Source organism: Haliotis cracherodii, unplaced genomic scaffold, assembly GCF_022045235.1.
Source record: "Haliotis cracherodii isolate W230 unplaced genomic scaffold, xgHalCrac1.p SCAF_21, whole genome shotgun sequence".
NCBI lineage: Eukaryota > Metazoa > Mollusca > Gastropoda > Lepetellida > Haliotidae > Haliotis > Haliotis cracherodii.
The window spans coordinates 6,319,747-6,342,692 of record NW_027266277.1 but is presented as its reverse complement, the minus strand read 5'-3'; the positions used below and the strand labels follow the sequence as shown (position 1 = coordinate 6,342,692).

Sequence of the window (22,946 nt, the reverse complement as noted above, 5' to 3'; positions counted from 1 at the left end):
CAGGATATCCTGAACACCTTTAAACATGTCAGAAATAGGTCCATCACTGCCAGCCAATTTACCCAATTTTATACCATGAATGGAATTGATTATCACTTGCTGAAGGATAGGAGCATCGAAATTAGATTGAGACAACTCATCATAAATAGTATTAACTGTATCTGCATTATCGGCCTCTGGTAGAAGAACTAAACATTTCTTTAAAATACTTAAACCACTGGTCAACACTTATTCCAGGTTTAGAAAAGGTAGGCTTCATAGATGAACTCTTGAATATTGACCAAAATAATCTACTATTGTCAATATTATCCATAATGACCTTCCGGGTTCTTTCTTAGAATAACAGCTGTGTATTGGGTTGTGGCTTTTATATAATTCTTTTGTGCACTGTCTAAAAACGCTTATGTCTTTGAAAGGAATTTAGATGTAATAAACATACAGAAGAGAATTTATGGATTTCAACTTCTTTATTATGAGGAACACAACATTTCGAAGTATGTATTTACTCCTTTATCAGATGACTAAATGCTATGAGACAGAGAACATATATATGTACCTGTAATTACCCACGGCCTGTCGTTTCCCCATTGTCCAATCAGCACCAATTAGGTGTTGGCTCCCCCTCGTTAAGTTTCCACTTTTGTTATCTTATCACTTTTGTTGTTCTTACAGGTATATATATGTCATCCAGCTGATGAAGGAGTGAGTGAGTACGAACCGTTTTTTTCCTCATAATAAAGACATCCATAAATTATCTTCCTCAAAAACTTTTAGTGAACGATAATAACTGCGTAACTTGTCAAACCAAGGTCGATTGCTGACAAGTTTACTATTACTTCTTTTCATGCATTCTGCAGTATTACACAAGAGATTCGCAAACACATCCACCCCATCATCAATTTCACCAGAATTGTTAAGATTTATACATGGGTCAAAGAGCATGCCGTGAGACGAGTATCCCTAAAAATAGACGCTTTGTTATCAATCCAAGCATACGGAAGCTGTCACAATTTACACGTGCTTCACGCATACACTGATCCTGCGGTCGCTGGTACAAGAGAGTGGCATGTGCTCTGACTCTGACCTGGAAATGACCTTAACATGGCTACATAATGTAAACAAAGTAGTTGTTGATATGATGTAGTGAACAACATTCGTGTCTTTAGCTCCGATGTATGTAACATTCGCCTTTACGTTTAATATACTCAAGTTCATGGCATGGTAAAGGTTTAACATGACTTTTCCAAATGAGTTCACAAGGATATCGCATGAGTAGCGCTTTAGGTCAATATAATCACAAACAATCGCCGCCAAACAGTATGTGAACCTCTCCAAAGGTATGCAGTACTTCAAACAACCATTCAATAAGTATTGTTATTCCACAGTTAGAAAGCTTATATACATACCATGGTGATGTACTTGGGTCATGTAAACACATGCAACAAGGATGTCGTTTCCTAGATTCAACAATGACCTATAAATTACAATAAATACAGCATTATCCCAATTACATGTCCTTTCGACCCGTGACGATTCCGGGGTAGAATAGGTCTTCAGCAACCCATGCTTGCCGTAAAAGGTGACTATGCTTGTCGTAAAACGCGACTAACGGGATCGGGTAGCCAGGCTCGCTGACTTGGTTGATGCATGTCATCGACCCCAATTGCGTGAATCGATGCATATGATATCAATCACTGGATTGTCTGATCCAGACTCGATTTACAGACCGCCGTCATATAGCTGGAATATTGCTGAGTGCGGCGTTAAACAACAAACCAACCAACCAACATGTCCTTTCACATATTTGACTAATGAATTTCTTATTAATACAATGATATCACCTGACAGTCTTCCAAATACTTGGAGACTTAAGTCCTCGATTTCCCCATCAGTTCAGAAGCATGCACCTATGTTGAGACAACTACATGTACATGTTGAGAAACGTGTGGGCCGAGACGTCAACACCGTCCCCTCCTTGTGGCAAAACAAATCTGTTTCTCAAACGTTTTAATTGACTTGTGAGCAGCAGAATCTCTGCACTTGTACTCAGCAGACGTATTCAAAAATTATCAAATCATTTTATCAGTTTAAAAGATCAGTAAATGCACTATCGTGTCACTTGATTGTCTGGTTTGTCTACAGGCTGCGGCCGCATGGCAGGAGTACTACTTTGCGGCGTCTGGCAATTCATGTACTCATTTTATGCCAATTGTGTGAATTTTGTTGACGTTTTGTATACACAATTATCTGTCTGACAGTCGAGCTTCGTTAAGATTAATGTTTCGATATTAATGTTCCATACAAGAAAATAGTTTGCTTCTGTTTATCCGAGGTTACATGATAAATGATATACAGTATTTAGATAGATACATAGATAAATGCACAACTAGACAAACAATCCATTATACAGAAATCATTATAGCACAGTGGTTACCCTTGGTATGAGCCTTCAGTTTCTTTTGATTTTTCACGCATGCAAAACATAATACATAATATTACATAGAGAGGCTCGTTATATTTACACTGTTGGACCATCTGACAGGGCACTGCGTGTTTGTTTGTCTGGTCTACATCCAAAGTTTACAGCGTTAAAGAGTATTTCGTCCAAATAGTGATGCGAGTACCTCTTTCTTCCTGGGCGATGCCAGTCTGTGGCCAGTTAAAATCTGCAGACTGATCCTTCTTGAGGACTGAAATAAGCTAAAACAAAGCTCGGATAATACTTCTAGGAGATGACAATCAGAATGTGATGGCAGCTTTCGAAGATGTCGTTCTGGTGTCGATATGTCTCTTTTCCACGAGTTTTTGTTAATAAAACCACCATTCTTTAAATGACATCTTCGACACAGAGCATCCTCGACGTCACCAGCTGGTACAAATTGTACAGCAAGCGCAGCAACACATAGGACAAGTAGACCCAGGTCGGCGGCGTCTTGGTCGTGGCCCACTAGACCCATCACCTGTGCTCGACGCCACATACACGACATAAAGTGGAGGAAGCACTACCGTACTTGTGTTGTTGATGGGAAGACAATTCTCACGTGGGTAGCTTCCTCAAAGTCAAGTGACTCGAGTCGCGTCATATATGACGATGACCTTGCAGCATGAAGAATGCAAGATTGTTTAAACATATTTCCTTGATATAAAAAAAGGTCAATTGAACTGGGCAGAACTTGTGCAACTTATATATACTCTTCACAAAAGGAAAGGCAATACGGATGTTTTTGGCCATAAAAGCAAAATTAGCGGACCAAGAGGTGCAAAATGAGGAGGTTTAATGTGTCATAGTCTCAGCGATAAATTTCCCGGATCAAAATGATCACAACAGGGACATGAAAACCATTAGTCGCGAAACACGTACAATTCGGGAGAAAACGCACCCAGTGCATTAACAAGAAGGCCATGGTGTTGCACGCACTGCACGTGCAGCAGCACTATGAACGGCATCAAAGTGCAGGGTTTTTGATTGCCTGGCGTCTGCGTCTGCGACTATCGAGTCGACAACATCGTCAACAACGACTGTATTGGTGTCGTCAACAAAGGGTATGGCCTCAACTGCGATGATGAGATGTTCAGCGACGAATCAAGATTTCTTCTCCGTCTAGGGGATGGCAGGACACGGGTCTACAGGCGTCGGGGAGAACGTTACGCAGAAAACCGGGTACAGGAAGTTGACAGGCTTGGTGGGGGTAGCGTTATGATGTGGGTGGATATTTCTCATCATGACAGGACAGGTTTGGTCAATATCCAGGGCAAACTTACGGCTCAACGATACATCAACGAAATTCACCTACCACACGTCCTCCCTATTGCAGCCACCGGCAACGATGTATTCCAACAGGACAACGCTCGATCGTATACAGCACGGATCACAAGAGCCTGTCTACACAAGAACGTTTATGTTCTCCCCTGGCCTTCCAGATCCCCGGATTTGAACCCGATAGAGCACCTGTGGGTGAAATGGATAGACGGCTACGCCGACGTCAACCACAATTTCAGACGTTGTGGATTTTGCGTTGCAGGCTGAGTGGGCCACCATTCGCATACTCGTCTCTTCCATGGGCAGATGCCAGGCCGGTATCGATTTCAACGGAGGACATACGCGTGATTGGTTTTAGCTGACCTTCAGCAAGGACTTTAAATGACTTAGGTGACTACAATCACCAAGTGTTCTCTCCACAATATTTTGGCTCAACTCCTTGTACGGTTCCTCGTATAAATGTATTTTCCTACCTCACACAAATTTGGCTTTGCGTTTCTTTTTGGAAGAGTATATAATAAGAAGGAAGAAATTGGTTTCTTTGTTCTTATGAAATGGCATGACGTGTGCTAATTTCCAATCAAATGGAAAGGTGGAGAGCATTGTAGAGATTTATTGAAAGATAGTAAATAATGGAGTTTAAATTGTATCTGCTTGTCGTTTTTCATGATCTTTGATTAATGTTATCAGCACCACTGGATTTATCACACGATGTAGGCTTGATAAGGTCGCCAATTTCGTGCTCATGTATGCTTGCGGGAAAAATAACCGTGCTTCATGTAGAGTTAAAAAAAATATTCTGAAATTAAATAATGCATCTTTCATTAAATATTCATAAAGATATCTCAACTTTATGGTCGTGATTCACAGTTTGCCCGTGCTTGTTAATGCACGCCGCACAATGAATGTTTGCATGTTCGTTGGGAGCATGATAATTACACATGGATTTTAAATCAGAAAGGCACACTTTAATTGTTAGCTATCAGATGTTCATAAAGACTTATGCAATGCCACGGCTTGCTGAAAATCAACGACAACGACTATGCTGCAGACAGAAATGGCGCAAAACGAAGACCACAACTCATCATTGTTAATGTAAATTTAGTATGAAGTACTCAACCGGGACACATCGTTCGAGATCATGTCGAGTTTTATTGATTCGGCCTAACATTACTGTGCTGCTGCTAGATGTTGCCACATGCATTTGATCAGAAGCATTGCCTGTGTGTTGAGCACTACATGTGATCAGAAGCATTACCTGGGTGTTGTGCCCTGCATGTGAACAGAAGCATAAACTGAGTGTTGTGCCCTGCATGTGATCACAAGCATTGCCTGGATGCTGTGCCCTACATGTGAACAGAAGCATTACTTGGGCGTTGTGCCTTGCATGTGAACATAAGCATTACGTGGGTGTTGTGCCTTGCATGTGATCAGAAGCATTACCTGGGTGTTGTGCCTTGCATGTGATCAGAAGCATTGCCTGTGTGTTGAGCACTACATGTGAACAGAAGCATTACCTGGGTGTTGTGCCTTGCATTTAAACAGAAGCATTACCTGGGTGTTGTTCCTTACATGTGATCAGAAGCATTACCTGGGTGTTGTGCCTTGCATGTGATCAGAAGCATTACCTGGGTGTTGTGCCTTGCATGTGATCAGAAGCATTGCCTGGGTGTTTTGCCCTGCATGTGATCAGAAGCATTACCTGGGTGTTGTGCCTTTCATATGATCTCAAGCATAACCTGGGAGTTGTGCACGACGTGCGACCAGGCCAGGTAAATAGCACCACCTAATCCAAATACGTATTCTTCAACTTTCCAACAGTCAACTGTAACTACCATATAGTTAGCAAACACTACCTGCAATCCACTCACACAGTATACTTAGATATTAGCCTGATTTAACAAGTGAATTTTACCACAGACCGCCAGGCTTTTACGTGGCGAGATAGTGGCACACACCTCCAAATTAGGGCCAATGAATATCATCGGATTATCCAAAGTATACTCAACTTATCCGCGGATGATTCGCAATATTAAACTGTTGTATATGTTGAATATGTCAACCATGATAACGCCATTACAAAATCAGCTGTATTCAACTTATTACTTGGTAGACATGTTGATATGCATAAAACACAATGCACGTTGTTCAACACAAATATTTATACCAAAAGCATTATAATAGGTGGGATACTTATACACAATAGTCGTCAAATATTAACTGCAAACCCATTCACCCAGCACCACCATAGTCTAAGGCATAATCCTAACGTGTGTAAAACATATTATCATGGCCCTCATTATGGCGTCAACAGTTCCTTAAAACTGTTAATTAGGGCCAAACAAAAAAATGTTAGTTTTACAGAAATCGCAGATTTTTTCCGTGTTTCATTTGCAAATTATTATCCGCAAATTACAATAATAAATTTCGGCGTTTTAGTGAAGGCACGGTATCCATTAAAACTTGGTGTTTTCTTCTAAAGCTTTGGTAGGACATTGATTTAAAAACTTATCTAAACACAAAACATTTATTTGACCTAAGTTTTCTTGCCGGTATATGCCCATCAATTAGGGACACACCATGTGAGGTTTTTACACAACAATTATCTGTTGCAGAAATAAATGTGGCCAAAAAATTATGCCCCATTTTTTTACCCCAGACATTGTGCACGTACTGAGAAAAAGTGTTTTTTTTATAAACCGTAATTTGTTCGCTCCTTTGAGAGCAAATCACATATGTCTTGACGCAAAGAAAGCAACAAACCTGTCGTCAAAAATCCTACTGACAGTTCACAGAACATGGCGATTGGTGCCGACTGAGAATAGGTATCTCCTTGCGACATGCATTGTTGATGAGTGTTTTAACTAGTTCTACAGTTAATAAAATTAGAAAGACTCTTTACAAAAGACTAATTAGAGGTTCCCTCCGGTATGACTGTTCGTGGTTCCCACGCATTGAACATAGAATAAAAGAGTGGGTAAAATGTCACAGAAACTATACACATTGATTTTATGGAAAATCATGAGTAGTATAGGTAATAGGGATTCTGCCGCAACTCCACTGGAGCCGGATTTATATACCTATACCGCTACTACAGGGGAATTTTTTATGCAAAAATAATGATGCGATTTAACGATAGTCATAAGTCATATTAAAAGAAATATCAATATTAATTGATAATGAATAAAATTTACTATAGCCCACGAGAATATTGGAAAGGTATAGGAGCAATGAAAAAATTAGCCACCGCAGCTAAGGTATCTAAAGATATGGCCAAAGATTGGTGAAAGAAACAAGCAATGTGGCAAATATACTTACCAGCACCGCGTTATATACCGAGGAAGAAGTTTGATATATTTACAACGAATGAAGTTCATCAGGCTGACCTCTTGTTTCTTCCTCACGATAAGGTAAGACCAAAACGTATAAATACGCTTTAACCGTAGTGGATGTGGCTAGTCGATACAAAGAGCCTGAGCCATTAACCTCGAAATGTTCAACAGAAGTAGCTAATGCACTGAGTCGCATATATAAACGCGGACCACTAAAATGGCCTAAGTAAGATGTTTATACCAGCCTGGTGAACTTGAAGAAGGCCTACGTCGCGCAACCAATCCCATATGGTCCCTTAAGACATATAACATTAGTCGATTGGTTATGAAAGAAGGAGAGCCTATTCTTTTTTATTTTAAAGATGGACTGGGCAGGGCATTTGTACGAAAGGGTTGTTCATAGTTACCAACGGTACAGTATTACTGCCCTAAATAACCATAAGCATAGGTAGTTACACCATCATTATCAATCCGTCTCTTTGTATCTAAGGGGGATAATGATGTCTTGTTCATTCTTAATCCATATATCCTATGATTGTAACTTCTTAAAGAGTTCATCTCGTGTTTGAATGTTCTACCGTTGAATAATGCTTCTTTATACTGTTCGTGTTTAAAATGCTTTTTTACCACATACTTCTTAACACCCTTAGCCTTCTTATCTCTCCATTATCAGACTTCCTTATAGAATACATCTTAGGTCTTAATCCGACATACTCCGCTATAGGGGTCCCAGCACATTCATCCTTCATCTTACCTAATACCTTTTTATTTACTACGCTGTGCAGTGTCTTTTGGGTAATCGCTCGTGTCATACATATCTATTTTATCTGCCATATCTTTATACACATCCTCAGTTTGTATTTTCATCAACAAAAAATCTGTGTCGGTATATAACACCTCGCATATATCGGCGTATTGCTTCTTAAGTTCGTTGTAATAAAAGTCATACATTATGTGTTTTGACAAGTCAAGAATACTCATAGCAACGTACACCGGTCTGTTGAATTTTATATTACTCTTCTGCTTATGCAACGCGTCTAAGTCGTTATCGAATATCTTGCTTTTGTTAAAAGCCGGACTGGCTATATGTTTCCTGAATCTTTCTTCCTCATTAGATCTAACTAATTTAACATCAACACGCTTCCTTAGATTCTCCATAGTTTTACCAAATACTGAGTTATTCATGAGCTTATATAGATTCTTTTCGAAATCGCTGGTGGCTATCTTTCTTAAATCTGTGTTCAGCCTTATGTAGGGCTCCATCCAAGGGCTTTGATCAAACTTTAGAACTCTGTGTATTTTCTTTAGTTTCATACCTAACGATAGATGTAACTGCAGATTTCTGTATATTTTACTATATATTTTGTTTTATCCATCAAATTTAGTACGAGTTTTTCTACGTTAGCTGACCTTGTATTACCCATCAAGGAGTGTTGATATTCCGACATCCAATCTTTATTAACCATTAATCTTTCGGGAGCTAGCGGATAACTGTTATGGTCTTTATGTAATGAACTTGGATATTCCAAGTCAAATTCTAGTATGTACCCTTTATTCACATTGATATTATGGATATTATTCGCATTGATATCATCAACCCACTCAAAACCACCCGCGGGTAAAGGTTGACTCATAGCACATCCGTACAAATTGTTAGCGTCGAGATATAATATGTGTGTGTCGGGTTTACTCGGATCATATCCTTCCACTAATTTATTATTAGCCTTAAAATACCTTTTCACTACCATCAATATACCACCTCTTAATCCTTTCTCAATAAACAAGCGCATATCGTAACCTGTGAGTAGTTTTAGTTCTACGCCGGTCTTCTTCAACAATGCATCCCACGATAGTCCGGGACTGGAATAGTACCATGCCGGGTCCAAGCCGTATTGTTTTAAACATGTCTTTCTAAATATCTCGAATATATCGGCGAGTAACAGTACATCGGTTTTCAAGTACAGATCGTGATAATCACCCTAAATTCTTCCAACCTAATTTATCCCACATCGTCATAGCGTGTTCATAATCGGCATCTGTTATTTTAGATTCTGTTAAGTTACTATAGAATGATTCAAGGGGTGGTAATTTAGTTTCGTCGAATCTAGACCAATCATCCATATATTCGTAAAGATATACACCTTTTCTCAGCAACAAATGACGAGTTATCTTATCGGTTATGGCAAAGTCATCGGGATTGTTCACATTAGCTAAATTGTCCAGGGAAGATGACAGAAACTGTACGGAGTCTATGAATCTAAGCCCATTACTTTGTTTTATTCTGGCTTTCCCATCCTTGTCCGTAAAATGTATAGTTTCAGTCAACGAGAATGATATGTATTTTTCCATATTATTAGGAATGCACGTTAAGCCACCGTCGATCTTTGAGATAGCTTGCATGATGAGATGTGAATCGTATCCTCTAAGGTTATGAAACACAACGGGGATGGGTATTGTTTGACAATTCATTCTTAGTTTCAAGTTACACTTGTTATTCGCGGCTCCCCGATAATTACCCGTGACGTGGCAATGATCTCTTATCGAATCCCCATTCAGGGGTTTGTTACAAAGATGACAACTCGTTGATTTCTTATAGGCCTTCCAATCATCCCTCGTCATACACATGGGTTTCTTACACGATAAATTTTCCCTTATTATTCTCTATTCATTTTGTAGATATTCTAGGAACTTTCCCGCTGCATCGAGACCACTGTAAATCACGGGCAGGTTTGTTTTCCCATCATACCTTACAACTATATATCCAAACCCACAAGGAATATGTTCTTGAGTTTTGTATGTAAAACTATCTTGATTATTGCGTTCAGTATTTTCTTTGGGTTTCATAAGCGCTTCGAAGTCAGAGTAAATTACGTACGGTACTGGCATTTGATTACAATAATGTTCAAATTTTAATATCTTTTTCCTCTCTTTAGGCATATCGATCCTGATATCAGTCTGTCCAACACTACAGTCTTCTTTATGCGCTTCTAATAGATCTTGTCTGCTGTATCCATGTAGGCATCTTTCGCAGATAGCAGTCTGTCCAACACTACAGTCTTCTTTATGCGCTTCTAATAGATCTTGTCTGCTGTATCCATGTAGGCATCTTTCGCAGAAATATTTCTTTCCCTTATATTTAGTTTGATCGTATAATAGCCTGTTTAAACTCTTTATCCATGTATAATGATATTTACCATCTTTTTCGATCAGAAATGAATTGATTCTGGGAATATGTCCTGGAGTTGAGCTTATCCTGTGTACAACAATTCCTTCAGAAGAATGTCCAAAAACATTTATAGCTAAATTATTTTGCTTTTCCACCTTATCAATTTGTGATATTGGTGTAGGTTCGTCTATACCATCGAAGTTGAGTCCATCGTTTTGAGGATTGCTAGAAGGTCTATTTGCAATTTTAGAATCTACATGGACCAATGCAGATCTTATCATCATTCTTAAACAGTCATCGGATTTATTTTTTACATAAATTATGGCTTTTTTCTTTTTATAATACAAGGGTAAATCTATATAAGATCCGCCTTTGAAGGGCATATAATTTGCTATATCTAAATATAAAGTATCGATTTTATCCACCCCCCAATCCGAACCTCTATTAGTCCAACGTTCTAAAGTTTCCTGTATCCTCTGAATTGATGTATCTAATGATGCGTTTATAGTATCGGATTCGGTTATAACTTGGTTCGGTATATTCGGTGCTATCGTCTGCGCTACTTTTACTCAATGACATTTTAATCGTCAGCTGGTATTTTGTAGTATGTAAATCATCTAATTCCTCGTTAATTTTACTCGATATGATGGGCTTAACATCATTAACATCCATGTTGGAATTGACATCCATCTTCCATCTCTTAGGTATTTACCAACGCCAGCGGATGTGGGTACAAATATTAATTCTTGTTGTTTTTTATCAACATCGTTGATTAATATCTAGTAAAGCGATCAATTCAGCTTTTCTCATTCGAAAATAACCTCTTGGGCCACTGTTTTTTGCTTGAGCTTTGAGTTTTCTAACAGTCTTGGGTTTGTTGTATTCCAAACCGAGTAAATCGATCAATTCAGCTTTTCTCATTCGAAAATAACCTCTTGGGCCACTGTTTTTTGCTTGAGCTTTGAGTTTTCTAACAGTCTTGGGTTTGTTGTATTCCAAACCGAGTAAATCGATCAATTCAGCTTTTCTCATTCGAAAATAACCTCTTGGGCCACTGTTTTTTGCTTGAGCTTTGAGTTTTCTAACAGTCTTGGGTTTGTTGTATTCCAAACCGAGTAAATCGATCAATTCAGCTTTTCTCATTCGAGAATATCCATGTAGACCACGTTGTTTTGCCATAGCCTTCAATTCTCTGACAAAAACCATTGTGACCATGGTATATACAAAATGATTTATTTGTCTAAATGGTTATTTTTCATATATAAATACGTATTCTCCCCAACCTATTCCTCTCATTGATGTAATCTCTCTTCCTAGCGTAAATAATCTGCTTCCTGACCTTATCAACACCGTGACTCTTACATAAACTGTAACTACATTTGACTCCAATCCCACATACAGAACAAACATAATTTTTAAAAGCCTTTCTTATGTTATAAGCGTGGGCGCCACAGTAAATACCAACAGATGGCTTCTGACATTGAATAGATTTCCCCATGAGTGTATATTTACACAGATTCATGGTTATACACATATCGTATCATTTGTCTAAAAGGTAAATCTCCACATCTCCACTGGCTATTTATTGATTAGCTGTCAGCACTACATAGATTAGTGAACAGGGTGACATAGTGTGTTTACAGGTCATGGTTTATGTGTAGTTATTGTGTAACCTAAAATCAATACAACTGATAACACAATTATCACGAATATTACCTCGTGGTCTTTCTGAGCCTCTGACGGTGTATAAAACTGACTCATTGTTGGTCTCGGTATTGGGTCAATTTTTTTCCCATCAACGAGGAAGTATTCGTGCATGGCAGATTCATCATCCTTAAACGTTTGAATTGAATGTCCCTCCCTACGCAGTTCTTCATGAATAAAATCTAATCTCTCCATTCTCTGCCGCGCCCATTGTGACTGAGCTTTTTCGAGTTGTTCTAAAGCTTTATTATGTCTTTTCTGCTCCGAACCTCTCATACTAGAAAATAAAAAATTACTCCCCGAAAAAGCTAGAGCATTAACAATAGCTCCACCGACCATCATCGCAATTGATCCCATATTATATGAATATAAAATATTCAGATGTTCAATAATATAAAATATTCAAATGTTTAATTACTTCATCTTCCGGGGTAAGCCCTTGTTTGATGAGCATATCCTTTGTTGCCATAGCCAATCCAATATCAAGAATGGCCATACCGATATCATAACCATTAAAATCTAGCTTGGGTGGTGTGGCTTTAGTAATCATTTTAGCCATAGGAACATAGCCAATGGCCAAACCGCTGACCACCGCTGAATGATACGTTGCGTTTACCAACATTTTACTGTCTGTAACTGGAGTAGTCATGCTTCTTATAGCATTATTTGAGGGTTAACCTCTAGTTGAACTTGTTGTTGTGACATCAGGGGTGATGTTTTCTCTTCTCCGGTCTTATAAAACAACCATACAGCCACTATAGCAACAACTCCTACTAGTGCCCATGTTTTAATCGGATCAATATTTGAATTATTCATTAGTTTCGCTTTGCAAGCGAGTCCTCCCATCCTGGCTGTCGAGAATTTTTTTGGTTTTTTTCTTGGTCACTCTGTCTTGTTTTTGTGTTTCCTCATTCACTCGTTGTTCCGCAATCTGTTGTGGTTGTGCAGTCGGGGTTATTATTTCCTCGTTCACAATCTGTGGTGGTGTCACTTGTTGAGTCTCCATTATTATTAAGTGGGCACGTATGTTTAAATTGACAATACCTAGCCGTTATTAAAGCTGTGGTGAGTGGAGCTAAGAACATTCCGTATCTATGATAAAACTCACAGCTCACTGAGCTGATAGCGTGTTCGATGAATCGGTCTTTCTCGAGAAATTCGCATAAATACATGCGATGTTCTGCCAGGATAGGAAGAAACGTACTAGCTACGACTGTGTATAGTTGTAATATAGCCGACCCTATCGTTTTAGTCATGGTAGCTCCCAGTCTAGACTCGTAACGCGCGTACATTTTTTTAGTTCCTTCGTCGGTCATGTTATCAATTTTTTCGATGGTATAATTTTCCAAATATTGGGAGCATTTTCCACCGGCTACCAAAGCCGAGAGTCTTTCTCTATGTTTATCTAAAGATTTATCTACATCTTGATCTGCATGTTGATCAGATTCTTTGAGCATTTGTTCGATGAGTTCGTCGCATTCCATAATGTAATACCTAAGGAGATATTTAAGTCTAACATAATATAATATGACATATCCAATACATCCCGTAATAATAAACTGTTGCCAAAGAATGAGGATTTCAAACCACATTATGTCATATTAACCGCTAATGTTCAATTTATCATATTTTTACTGTAATTTTGCTATGATTGCTATAATTTTGCCACATTTTACTATAATTTTGCTACATTTTGCTATAATTTTGCTACATTTTTGACACATTTTGCTACAATTTTACCATAATTTGTTAAGGAATTGCATAAGCAGCTGGTTTTTAATACGAGTTTACAGTGCTTCGTTGCCGCTAACAGTTTTCTGACTTTATCTCGTTCGAGCTTGGTATGAATAACATAATTTTCACATAGACATTCCTCGAATGAATCTCTGTCTTTGCAATGAAACAGGGCTACCCATTTGGTCTGCTCTCTGAGAGCTTTCAGAGTTGTATTTTTGAGTAAGTACCCAAACGCTATGCTGAGTGTGCCTACCGGAGAATGCTAAATACGAAAGCATTTCTTTCTTTTTGGTGAGTTCTTTACTCGCGCAGCAATCTTCTATTACGAAAAGTGTTGACAGTTTTGTAAACGATCGCCCGGATCGACTCACTGTACCCCATCATCATTCATCACCCAATCTGTCCATAGGTATGTTTTATTAACGCTTATAGTCGGGCACAGCATAATAATATGATCGAAAACGTCCCAATTATGACTTTGTAAAATATCTAGAATAAAAGCTGTTTTTCCACAACCCGTTTGCCCACATATGATAGCACAGTGTGGTTCTTTAGGTAAAAGATTATTAATAGATTGCTTGCACGAATTGTCCATTCTGTATATTAAGTTGCGCATCCATAATCACGTACAAATATATGTTTAATTTACCAGCTGATTCCTGGAGCTTCGTTATCTGTATAGTGACACCCTCGCTGGCATTTTCTATTCTCCTCCCACTACCTTGTAGTTGGTCATCGTCCGTTGTTCGCATGTCAAGCCATAGCGCGTACTTCATGGTGAGGTATTCACCCATCGATACACCCCTGAGAGACAGATCTTTCACGACCGGGTTAACTTCTGGGCTTCGTTTTATAGAAGGGAGTTTTTTAATCTCATCCCACTGTTGATAGGCTAGCATTCCTTGACTATATAGTTGATGAGGAACGCCCTCGATAGTCAGTTTTACTTTTGTAATCTTGGGATTGGAGAACTTCTCGGTATTTCTTTTAAATGCTTCAGAAGGGTCCGCGAACAACATTAAAATACCCTTCAACGATCTCGTGGGGATGTTTAGATTGATATTCCACCTCGTATCTTTTTTGTTCCTGGTAGACTGGTTACAAATTTGTCTGGCTAATTCGAGATCTGTTATCATATCATACTCCAGCGAGATATGGTCAAAGGAATAGCTAGCATCTTCAGCAGCTCTGATTACTCTGCCGTAGTCATTAAAAGTGAGTTAGTTTTCTAACCTATCACCTAGGGATGCTTGATAAAAGGGCATGTGGGAATCTAGAAATTTAAAGTCTAGGGGAATATAGAATCGGTTACCTAATGCGTCGGCAATGGCCTGATCTTTTATGACGGCACCATCACCACTAGAAGCATCTACACGCAGTCTCAATGTGTTCCAATTACTAATACCTTGGTACTGTAATTTTTCCGCTCTTTATCCGTTCTCCAGAGATCCATGAAACAATAATATACATCGGTATCGTCGATACTCAAAACCTCATTACCGCTAATTTTAATCGCGATTTTCTTAATGATAGCACGACCTATGTTCTGACCTATGCGAAGACATTGTTATATTGAAATTATATAACCATATGTTTAATATAAAAATGGATGATTTTAATCTACATAACATAACTGATACTTGTACAATCGAAGAGGGTACTGATGAAACCAGCTTTGGTGGCATGAATCTTAACAATGAACTTTTACAATCAACCATTAATGATTATTACGATACCTTTAAAGATGTTAGTCCTATTGGTCGTGACTATTCAAAGTTTGAATTAGATAGTAAAGGAATATTAGGACTGCATGGCACTCAGGATATTGATCTTATGAATTCTCGTACTCGTAAACCCCTAGCCTTGCCCACGATAGCAGCTAAACATGGTATCAGCACTGTTCGTGATGAATTAGGTTTTGTAGACTACTCACGAGGAGAAAAACTTTCCGCGAAGACTACTAAGGTTCTTAGGACTGTGCGTGATGAACTCGGTACCATAGATAATTTGGAAGAAAACTCGAAGGTGGCCTCGGACGGACTCGGAGAAATCTTGGATACCTACTACGATAATTCCACGGTCAGTGTATCACCATATACACCAGTATCACCAGTTCAGTATTAGGGAATTATGAGGTCTTGACAAGGCAATGCAAACCCTGCAGGGAGAACTCATCAATAATATAGCCAAGATATCCGAACTCGACAAGCATATAGCTTCAGAGAAAAAAAAACTTGAACAGGCGGGCGATGAATTCAGTAGATGTCGCGTTGCAGAAAGATTGCGTAACTTAGAAGTGGAAAGATCGGCCCACCTCGAGGCTGCTTCCAGTAATAGAAAGGCACTTCGTTCACAAATCAGTCGAATTCGAGAAACTATCGATCAAGTCCTCAATGATGACACTACATTAGCCGATAAAATTAAAACATTGTTCAGAGATCAGGGAATAACCGTTGCCAGTATTTTAATTTATTATATCGACTTTGACACTCTCGTTAACCGGTGGCAGCATACCATCCACACCTCCCACACCACCAAGTGATCATGATAGGGATGGTATAAAAGAGTGGATAAAAAAGCATTTAAAAGCATTAGGTTCAGCACTGGGAAAGCTCGCTGAGAAAGCTGCGTCTGCACTTCCCGGTATGATAAGGAGTATTGTTTCCTGGCTCTTGAATGTATTAGCTAAGACCGCGACTTGGCCTAGTCAAAACTTGTGGGCACTGATCGTAGCAATTGCAGGGCTGTTGTACGTATTCGCTAAAGACTATTTAACCAAATCAGTTCACTAAGAACTATTTAACCAAATCATAAGTAAACCAGCCGCGACTCCACCCACTACAAGCGCTGTTTTTTCATCGATATGTTGTTGATTTTTAGCTGCAATATGCGATGGTACTTGTGGTTGTGCATTAGTAGATGGTTGAGCGATAGTAGATAACTGTGGCTTGACTATTCCCGTTTCGCCTGTGTTTGTTTGCGTTATTAATTCGGTGTTAATATCTGAATTTATACCTGGTTTTTGTTGATCAGTAGCAATAACAATTTTATTATTATAACCTATCACTTGACCAATCTTAAGTTCCATATTACTCGGAGACATGTATAGTCCCGGCGCATAAACGTAGTCCACTTTGGATTGAGCATACTGTAATACATATTGATAACGTTTTATAGAAGATGGTATGTCAACTGGTGAATTAATGGCGTCCTCCACGTTTGCGACAAACTGTTTTTGCGCATCGGGCACCGTCCCAGAACCAATAATGGAGGTTCGTGTTTGCGATTGTGCATCGAGAATTGCCCATACATAAGTTCTTATTGATTCATTAACTCTTACAACTCCTGGGTTAGTAAAATTATTTTCCGTTTTATCATTAAGAAATTCATTCCAAGCGTTTCCGGTATTGTTAAGTTGTATAAATTTTGTAACAATATAAGCCAAACTACCCTTAAAACTCATAAGAGAACCTCTCCAATCGTTACTCGAAAGTTCCCAGCCATGATTAAGATTATACAATCTTACAAAAAGATTGTTTTTCTGTAACAACTTAAATGGATCGAATGGTTGATGAGTTGTTTTAACTAAATCATCGCTGACTTCTTTAACAGTTTTTTGTCCGCTGTACGGAACACCTAGACCATGGTTTGCTCCTTTAGTATGCCAATCTTTACTCTTAGAAATTTTAAATTCCTGACAAATACACTCATACGCGAACCTATTGTATGGATTATTTGTGGAATTCCATGCTCGATCCTGTGGTAATGGAGCACTAATTTCTTTAAGTATACGTCTAATCTGATAGTACACGTGAAATGTTACAACAGACTTATTCAGTTCAAATCCTGGGGCATAAAGAGATACACCACATCCTGTTGTGACACACCACATGGCAAAGTTTAACTGATTCTGCCAAAATTGCATCGGATTGTGAAACCAATCGAGCACCATTTTATCGCTAGTTACCGTGACCCTGTACTTTTCAAAGATATCAGGGAATTTAACAAAGAATTAAAACCAGAGTCAGTTACTATAATCGATTTATTAGTAATGTATCTCAATTTCATATCTAAGTTATGATAAAGTATCATTGTATATTTAATATGTATGTTACACTCCCGGGAATAACAAATGGTCAGTCTATTGAACTGCTTCATACTATCGATAACTCAGCTTGTCAACTCGAAGTAGCCCTATGCGATGTAACGTATTACCCGTGGTGGACCAATATAAATGCTGCAAGATATAATAATGATTTAAAACTATATGCTAATGATACCTTCACTCCCATTATTATACCTGATGGTTATTACAGCGTATGCTCACTCAATGATGACATTTTTAAGCCTTTGGGAGCTAGTCTCACACAAAATGAGTCGAATGGGATGCTGAAATTAAGCGTTGTAGAAAAGAGAATACATTTTGGAGGGATCTTATCAGATACACTTGGATTTGTACTCGGAGATATAACAGTAATCAATACATCAGTTGAGGGAGATAGATAACCCGATTTAGTTCCCTATAAAGAGTTGTGCATCCATCTTGATCAATTAAGCATGATGGATAATATTCAACTAGAAAGTCCTTCAACTCTACTCAGATCTATTACAGTCAAAGATGAAAAATATAATAGCGGTAGAATGGACTCTTTCTCAACATTACAATAGAAAAAATGAAAGCGTGGTATTATTTCAGACCTCAAAATTTCCGTATTAGATGTAAAACACCAACCTGTACATATAGGATACTTAAGTGTAACACTCCATATTATAAATAATGGTTGATTCATCAGGCCCTGGAACACTCAGACAATGCAATACCATTGCGCTTTCCGATCTCGGAGACACAGAAGGATTCGGTAGACCCAGTACCGATGGTAAGTTATACCCTTTACACTTACAAGATAATGTATACAAGCAGAAAGAAGTCACATTCACGGGTAATCTAGGAGATTTAAGCGATGTCGACGTTAGTAGACTCCTTAATAACACTTCGTACAATATTATTCTCAACGAAAAATAAAGATGGACTATGGTCGAAGCAAATATCGAGTGGCTACTGAATATCGTCATTACCCCACCGTATGTGATGACGGTAAGGCACATAATTTAACTAAGATAATAAATAGTGGCATTGTACTCGCGGCTTATATCCCATCAAAACTAAAAAGTGTGTTAGTCTCTCCCCTGCAAGAAGACCCAGGTTATATGTTATTTAGTCGTCTGGCAGTCCAAAATGTTAGATTAAATTTGGTTACTGAATTCAATGATATTAAAGTTAACTTGAGTGCAATACCTAATATTTCTACGCTTATTATTGAAGTTTTGTTCGGAGATGCGCTGGAAAATGCCTTCGAAATATACTACTCAAAATTTGATAAGGATCGTAGATATTTTTCTTAAGAAAAAAAAAATTACTGCATAACTGGCAATATTGTGTTCAAGTGAAATAAAAAACGTCTCCAACACACGTGCATGTGCATTTCATGCCATGGGAAATGCGTTTCACATCACAGTTCATGCTTTTGCTACCATTGCACGATTTCCAATCAGGCAACGGTGTCTGATTCATTCTGAAACTGTAAACTCAATTGAGTGTTTACACTATGTTTATCTACGCAATGCCCCCTCAACGTGTAAGGCGTCGCCTGACGACAGAACAACTGGGCAGATGTATTGGAATGCTTGATGCTGCCTATTCACAACGTGACGTTGCCAATGCACGAAACGTCAGCCAGAGCGTTGTAAGCAGGGCCTGGTCCCGACAGCACAATTTTGGTACAGCAGCACACCGACATGGGGGTGGTCGTCAGAGGTCGACAACCCAACGCCAAGATCATTTTGTGGCTCTTCAGGCACGACGTCATCCCTTCTGGACAGCAACCAGCCTACGTAACGACCTCCTGAACGCCTCGGGGGTGAATGTGTCCACTCAGACGATACGGAATCGTCTTCACAATGCAGGTCTCTACTCGAGAAGGGCATGTGTCCGAATCCCCCTGACTGTTAGACACCAGCGGGAGCGATTGGAATGGGCTGAAGATCATGTCACTTGGACACGGAACGATTGGGTTCCAGTTCTGTTCACCGATGAGTCCAGGTATTGTTTGGACTTTACAGACAGGAGGCAGCGGGTGTGGCGACGACAACGTGAACGTTTCCATGATGCCAACATCAGTGAACATGACCGTTATGGTGGTGGTTTCATCATGGTCTGGGGTGGAATCAACAGAGATGGAAGGACAGATCTTAAAGTCCTGGAGAGAGGAACAATGACGGGGGTGAGGTACCGGGATGAGATCCTCGATGTGTACGTCAGACCCTACGCTGGTGCTGTTGGCCCTGAGTTCATCCTGATGGATTATAACGCCCGTCCTCATCGCGCCAGGGTGGTTGAGCAGTACCTTGAGCAGGAGACAATTGTCCGCATGGATTGGCCAGCGCGCTCGCCGGACTTGAACCAGATTGAGCATGTCTGGAACATGCTGCAGGTTGCCCTTTCACGCCGTAGAGCACAACCCACGACTTTGGCAGAGCTCGGACATGCCCTCGTGGAAGAGTGGAACAACCTTCCCATTGGGAACATCCGGGTGCTTATTGACAGCATATCTCGACGTTGTCAGGCCGTCATTGATGCAAGGGGAGGTCATACTCGATATTGACACTTCATCGACTAAGTGTAATGATGGACTATCCCTCATAACGATGTAATTCTTTCTCTTGTTTGATGTTAACATTTTTAATGAAATGCCTTTTGGTGTTTGCAGATTTCAAACATTCCATATTGATACAAGTTCATGCCGTTCATGAATTTTCATTCATAACATGATTAAACATGTTTCTGAGTCAGAGTCATGTCTTTTGTTATGTTTGTGGTAACTTACACACATATCACCTAGTGATCCTTATCAAATTTTGAGTAGTATATTACCAGGTCTATCGATTAAATGGCTCAAGAAACACGAGCGTCGACGTTGCAGTATTATTCATATTGGAGCATCACCCGTTGCAACCCTCGAGGGGGTCCAAATTATTAAAAGAGACAGCATTTCTCTTACTAAGATATTCTTGCCGTATAATATTCATTTGATAAGGTTGATGTATACTCTCAAAACATTTAAGCAAGATCAATTAAAGACTATTATATGACCGTAATATACACTATGAGTTTATATCCGGCGCTCAATGAAAAGATGGATACTGTTGATGGATTTTGATTGCATCAAATAAGCGACATAAAACATCAAATAGAGAAGGAGAGGGAGTTGAGACTTGGATTGTTTAAAACCATGAATGCTCTCAACGGGGTTGACATAGCTCTTGTAACGGCTAGCATGGGACTCGGTGTAGCAGGTGTTGGTTTATTATCAACTATAATCGCCGCGCCTATCGTACTTGGCATGGAAATAGCCGCTGGAGTCTCAGGACTGGCAGGAATAACGATAAAATTAATTTCTCGTAGGTTGCAAAAGAAAGCATTAAAACACGGATATATCATAGAAGCATTGAATGGCTCCAAGTGGTGGTGAGCTAGAGTCATTTTAGTTTAATCTCATGACTATCGTTAAATCGCATCGTCATTTTTGCATAAAAAATTCCCTTGTAGTAGCGGTATAGGTATATAAATCCGGCTCCAGTGGAGTTGCTATACTACTTCATGTGAGGTGCTATACTACTTCATGTGAGGTACAAATATTCACATGATCTATATGAAGACTTGAATATACACATGTGCGCCTCGGTTACCTACTGAATTCGTATGGAGTTAACTACGATGCCTTGTAGATACATATATATGCATAACAAAACTAAATAATCTACTTAACATGCAAAAACACTGTGACCAACTGCATGAAAATGCAAACAATCAAGTATAAAAGGTTTCTGTTATGAAAATATCGTCTTCGTTCATAAGGTGAAATTAAGGAACGAATGACCAAATTATTGTTTTTCGTTACGGGTAGGCAATTCAAATAGTGCATGCCCACAGGTTTGCTTGCATAACCGGAGTGGTTTATGTGAATGAATCACTAAACGCAGGTTGACTTGTGGATGCCAGTTGTTTTAATACATAAATAAACAGAGGCCCTGTGAAAATAAATACACAGAGTTAAAATTTGCACAATACCTACACAAACAAATAAATCATGTCATTATAACTTATTAACAAATATTAGAATCTTATATATGATCATATACATTGTTATGATCCATCGTAATTAGCATGATTAGTTTTATCTTACTGTACTCTAAATATTACAAAGGTTTATCAGATAATAAATTGACAAACATAGTTTATCAATAATGGGAGAATGATGATAAATGCATTAATACATAACACACAATTTCAGTACATATCACTATAAATACATACAACATATAAATGTCCTCACCAGGTGTATGGCACTGTGCCCTATGATTTCACAACATCAGACATTTGCTTTACCGGGACACACCTGAACATAGAGAACGGAGAAAATATATTCTGGATTGAAATACAACACAGCAAGAACAAAATGATGCAGACGCTGTAGCAGCTGAATGATCGGACCATAAGAAAATGTCAACGGGACCTGAACAACATCTGTTACGATGACGTCTGTAGATCAAAATGGAGTAGGGGGTCATACGACAAAGTCAATAACGGGTATGACCACCCTGTGCGTGAATCACAGCAGTGCATCGGCGACGCATGGAGTCCACCAAATGGGCATGGAAGGCCTGGGGAATGGCCTGCCATATCCTCCTCAAATCCTGTGCCAAGTCACGGACGTTATCTGGAGGATGTGGAAGACGACGCAGACGGCGCTCCATTTCATCCCACACATGCTCTATTAGGAGAGAGATCTGGAGAAATTGCAGGCCATGGCAGTAACATGACATTGTTATGATGAAGGAAATCCATTGCGACCCTAGCCGTGTGAGGACGAGCGTTGTCCTGTTTAAATGTCAATCCCGAGCCATGACGTTGCAGGAAAGGAATGACCACAGGCCTCAGAATCTGATCTCTGTAGCCAACATCGGTGAGATTGCCCTGAACAACCACCAAAGGGGTTCGGTGCCGTGCTGTTATCCCACCCCAAATCATCACAGAACCACCTCCAAAACGATTCCTCTCCACAATACAGTTGCGTGCATAACGTTCTCCCAAACGCCGGTAGACACGTTGGCGCCCGTCACTGTGGCAAATGTTGAACCTCGATTCATCTGTAAAGACAACATTTCTCCACCATATTCGAGGTTGGCG

The 22,946-nt window shown here is 39.3% G+C and overlaps 1 long non-coding RNA gene across 1 annotated transcript in view; it reads left to right on the top strand.

Annotated features, from left to right (window-relative positions):
- LOC139470872 (uncharacterized) overlaps nt 1-22,946 on the top strand; it is a 90,284-nt gene that overhangs the window by 4,713 nt on the left and 62,625 nt on the right. The window contains exon 2 of the long non-coding RNA XR_011653802.1: nt 673-706. This is a non-coding gene — a long non-coding RNA (uncharacterized lncRNA). The remainder of the gene's footprint in view (nt 1-672; nt 707-22,946) is intronic.